This window comes from Quercus robur, chromosome 6 (assembly GCF_932294415.1).
Source record: "Quercus robur chromosome 6, dhQueRobu3.1, whole genome shotgun sequence".
Taxonomy (NCBI): Eukaryota; Viridiplantae; Streptophyta; class Magnoliopsida; order Fagales; family Fagaceae; genus Quercus; species Quercus robur.
The window spans coordinates 43,357,956-43,363,955 of record NC_065539.1 but is presented as its reverse complement, the minus strand read 5'-3'; positions in this window follow the sequence as shown (position 1 = coordinate 43,363,955).

The following is a 6,000-nucleotide window of genomic DNA, read 5'->3' as shown; positions in this document are numbered from 1 at the left end:
TTGATATATTAGTTGAAATATTTTAAAAAAATTATATGGATTTTGACTAATAATATATAAATAAATATATGTCTCTATATTTAATTGGATTATTTTAGTTAATTTTTCTATTTTTATTAATTTAATATATTTATTTATATTTTAAATTAATTATGACGTCATCACGGTTCAATTTCGGTTCGATCTCGATCCAACTTCAAAACCTTGAACCCTTCCTTTTTACGGTTCATTGAAAGGTTCGGGTCTGAAAATCATGTAGCTATGTCATCAATAAGTTGTTTAAATTGCAAATTTGTTTAGTTTAAAATTATACTTAAAATATAAATTTATAGATCATATAGTAAATAATATTCAATTAATATAAAATTTGACATGTGTATTAAGAATATAAAAAACATATAATTCAATGATTAGATTTTCAAAATGTATAATAATATTTATTTTATTAAGCAAGATTGTAACCTAAGGCTACAACCAATTTTGTAGATAAACTTTTGTCATTTTTTAAATTGTATTAAACTTTTTTAAACACCATGAATACCGTTTGAAAAGTCCACCTATTCTCAAAGTTAAAATCAAGTCACATAATTTTTTATTTTTTGTATTTTGGTCTTCTTCTTCTTTTTTTTTAAATCCTAGGCCCAGAAGTTTTTTTTTTTTTTTTTTTTTTTAAATTGGCACAATTTTAATACAAAATTTTCAATTGCCTAAAAAAAATTTAAAAGTATTAATTTTTAAAACACCAGGAATGCCGTTTGAGAAGGCCACCTATTGTCAAAGTTTAATATCAAGCCACATAATTTTTTTTTTTTTGGGTGCATCTATTTTCTTTGAACCCAAGCCCTAAGTAAGTTAAATTAAAAAATATATATATGGCACAATTCTAGTACAAAAGTTTCAAATGCCTAAAAAGAAAAAAGAAATTAAATAGTATTAATTTTTTTATATGGGAAAGGCTCACGATTGTGAAGTTTTTTTTAAATGAGAGTTATCAAGGTTTTTTTAATCCTAAAATGTAGCCATTTAGTACACATCCATAACAAAAGTTTGAAATATCTTTAAAAAATATATATATAAAATAAATTATTATTATTATTATTATTATTGGGGAAAGTCTCTCACATTGTCAAGTTTTAGTATACATCCATAATAAAAGTTTCAAATGCACACCAAAAGAAAGTATGGGAAAGGTTCATGATTGTAAATTATTTTTTTTAAAGAGACTTATCAAGTTATTTTTAATCCTAAAAGGTAGCCACTTAGTCCTAAAATGTAGCCATTAAATACACATCCATAACAAAAGTTTCAAATGCTTAAAAAGCAAAATAAATAAATAAATAGTTTTAATTTCTTTTATGGGAAAGGCTCGCACATGAGCAATAATATTTTTTTAATTTTAAAAATACATTTTCTTGTAAAAAATGAAAAGAAGTTTGTAGTGAAATGCACAACAATTGTTAGGGATAATTAATTTCATATGGAAGAGATGTGATTGAGAAAAATAAAGTTAAACTGTAGAAGTTTCAATTAATGATGATATATATATATATATATATATATATATTATTTTTTGAGAATGAATTAATGATGATATGTACATTAGTATTCCAAAAAACAGTAAATTGAATCCAATGTAGAATTACACAAATTGATAAATATAGACATATTGACATAGGTAGGATAAATTTTTTTATACAAAAAAAGGTCTTAAACAACCACTTAATAGATGACTACCACTTTATATGAGCCTTGAATCATACAATATTTTTGCAAAGTCTCTCACTCGAACTCATCCAATATGCCCGGTATGTAATCCAACAAAATTGTTGATATGTGACCCTAAAAAAGAGAGACCAAAAAAAAAAAAAAAAAAGAGTAAGGATTAAAAATAAGAAAAACAACAAACATTACATAGGAGGCAACATTGGAATTGCACCATTGTTACTTCGTAATTAAGTACAATATTCAATCTCATTAATCACTATTTCTCAAAAAAAAAAAATCTCATTAATCAGTGGTTTTTTGTTTAAGGTTCCAATACCATCTAAGTAACTAACTTCGGCAAACTACCACTCGAAAATTGAGCAAAATTTTTAGTGATTTAAAGTTTGTAAAAGACTATGAGAGTTTTAAACTATGAGAGTTTTAACTTCAAAGTCCAGAAGAATAGGATTATGATCGTGTTTTCATAAAACTTATGTGATAAGATAATATTTTAATTGTATTAAGTTTAAAGAACTATTAATATATATATATATATATATATATATATATCTCTTGTCACTGTCTATATGACACATCAAAAACTCCATAAACTAATAGTGTGGTGAATAAGACTCGGGAGTTGGGACCTATAAACTCATGGCACATCCCTTAATTTATTGAGTCCACCACTTGAATATCTTCGAATGGATAAAATTAAGAAACTGTTAATAACTAATATATATGCCTTTACACTAAGTACCTTTGTAAATGATTCGTTTGTATATAATATTACATACAACTATACAAATAATATTCATAAGCATGATTTTCTTAGTATTCTTCTTCTTCTTTTTTTCTTTTTTGTGTGTGCATTGACCATGGCCTTTCTCTTAGTTGACAAGAAACCTCAAAATATCATTACCTAGCCTAGCTACGATAAACTTGACTAAAGACTATTAGTATCCTTAATTCTTAGGATAATATTTTTAAGTTTGGGTCGGTGGCTTTATCTCTCAGTGCAGGGTCACAAAGTCACAACAGAACTCTCCTAAATTAAGTAACCTTACCTGATAAGCGTCTTACCTTCCACCTCAATGAAATAGTCATCACAAATTGTGAGGTGATGTGATTAATTTTTGAGTCTATGGAACTGTTCACATTTGAATAAATTGAAATGAATCGATTTCAAGTTAAGTGTCTTTGGGTGCTCTATATATTAGAACCAAATAATGACTGTATTTTGTGACTGGTAGTTTTTTATGTTGTATTCTAGATCAATCCATAATCTAATTAGCTCAACTTCTCATTTTGACCACCCAGTTACAAATTGGGTTACTTCTATATTATTTATTCGAATTCATCCCTCACATATTAGCATATTTTGATAGCATTAATTACCCTTATTAAAATAATTTTTAATAAGGTTCTCAAAAACAAAATAAATAATAATAAGCTTAATGTTTAGTTGATTATACCTTTCTAATCGATGTGTGATGCAATAGAGTAAATTTTCAGACAATCTATGTGACCAATTCTCCCATTGTGCCTGAAAAACAAGAGGGCAAATTTGTGCATGACCGATATTACTTGTAAGGAACCCTGCCGCTCCGGTCTCATGAGTGTCAATGTATATTTACTATACATACACGCCTAGCCCATTGAATTCATGCCCAATTTACTATACTTATTGTGTGCATCTAATACTTGTAGACTACTTTCTCATGCCTATTTATCAAGGCCCTCTATTGTATAGACACACAAATATACAGATTATTCCTATATTCTCAGTTGGAAGCAGCATTAATGTTAAAGATGAAAGTTTGTACACTAACCTTTGTGCAAATAATAGCATTATCTGTTGTAGTTTGTACCATGTACAAGTGCAATTCATGAACATGTCCTGCATAAATAGTTGAACAGAAGTTGGCTGTTGGTACAGCCCGGCCATATGTATGGTGCTATGTGTTTATTAGGGAAGGTGGCTGCCCTACAATGTGTCACACAATGGAACTAATATGCCCAAATGAAAGTAATTATCTCAAATTGCACTCACCCCATGAACTGATTTTTCACATCTTGTAAGCCCCACACACAAGGTAGTATCTAGTACTATTTCAGTTGCATGTAACGAAAACATTATATACTTTTTCTTTGACGGACATTTGAGGTGATACCCCTCCTCGGATGGATATTATTATTATTATTATTATTTTTTCTGATGAAAAGATGAGTAACTTTATTCAGAGAAGATCCTACTTAAATGGATATTGTTAACAATATTAGTATCTAGGCTTCCCAATGATATAAAAATCCTAGACCAATTCAAAGAAGAATTATAGCTGCTATCCAATTTCATCAGGCCCTTTCCATTGGCCATACCAAGAGATTAACATAGTCTCTATTCAAGCCCAAATTCCCCAAAACAAAGTTTTTTTTTTTTCTTTTTTGGGTAATAGCTAAGCACACTATCTGTGAATAAGATCAATGGAAATGAAACCTTAATAGTTTTCAGGTTCCTAGATGATTAAAAAACTGATTGACAAGACCACGGGCCCAGTGTCACAATTTTTTTTGTCTATATCAAACATGAAAACTCTATAACATGGCTACCAATTGGAATGAGAACAGCGTCCAAGAAAACCGGCCATGAGAAATAAATCAACCCTGCAAGACATATGGGCTACTCGACCAATGTCCCAAAAGCTTTAGCATGTGATTGACAAATTTGCTACCCAGAATGTGATCAAGGTGCCCCATTGCTTTCAAGGTGGCATTGGCGTTGCATGCGTTGTGGGGGAACCAAGCAGTAAAGTTGATTGTGCCATAACTCCAATCATGCATGATGGTGATTTATTTCGGTTCCCATGTCCCTTAAAGTGCAACACCTTGACTGCACTGCAAGGAAACTGTTATGGCAATCTCTGTCATTTTGCTCCATAGTCCGTGCTATAAGGCTAAGGGTCGGGTTTTTTATTTATTTATTATTGTTTTTATGAATGAGGTGTTGAAATTTTTAAGCTATATATTAAGGTTTAGGGCTGAAAGCACGATTAGTGTAGAAACACTATAATTTGTTTAGACCCTCAATTTTAAATTACGGTTTAATTACTTTTATTCTAATTTATCTAAGTGCGGAACAAGAATAAATAAAACGTAATAAACCGGAGCCACTCTAGTGCATGAACATAAGCAATAAACAATGAATGTAAAGCACAAAGAGTAAGAGAAAAAAAATGCAAACACAAGATAATACGACAATATGTTATCGAAGAGAAAACCAAAGAACTCGATGAAAAACCTCTCCGCAACCTTCTAAGTCGAAATTGATCTACCAATGAATAATTTGGAGTACACGAATATCAAAAAGACCCTTCAAGCTTAATCTACCCAATGTACTTGAGCCCTCCAAATTTCAACTACCAACGGACTTCTCGGAGCCTTATCTTCACTAGTTATCCAGATCCCGTAATACAGCCCGATTGCATCCACTAAGCCTCATCGGCTTCTTTTCGCAAATCCCAAATGCTTCCCAAACTCCAAAACACTCTCTACACTTTGAATATGTGTGAGTTGTGTTTAGGTACAAATCTCTTCTCAAGGTATAACAAAGGGAGAAGGGAAGAAGAAGAGACTATAAAAGAATTCTCACTTGAGGATGAGAAGCTCTCTCTCTAAAAGGTAGGTGTGTTGTAGAAACCTCTCTAAGGTTTTCTTCTAAATAGCCTTCTTTGCTCCTTACACTTTTGTGGGTAATGAGGGTATATATAGTAGGGTAAAAGATATAAAAGTCACACTTAAAATCATTCAGGCAGTGAGTTTTGCAGGTCACTCACAACTTGGACTGAGTCGCGAAGTGACTTGTGAAATACAGCCTGACACTTGACTCTTCAGCTTCTAATATGTGCTCCTCATGTGACCTTTCGCGGGTTGCATCACTCGCAGCCGAGTCGCGAGATCAACTTCTTGAGCAATCTTCACCAATTTAGTACTAAACTCAATACAATAAATCCCATAAAATACAAAGAAATAAATTATTACAATTGCAACACTTTTTGTCATGAAATAAAACCAACACAAATGTTATCTGAAAAACCATAACTTAACAAGGGCAGTTTGTAAATTGTGTCTAACTTACTATATCAGTTGTTTTTCATCTATATATGTGTACGAACATGCGAGCAATAGGTCTTACGGAAGGGTTTAATATAAAACACTAGGTGTTATATATATATATATATATATATATATATATAGATATTAATATGAGAGGAAAATCAGAAGTTTCTTCACAATACA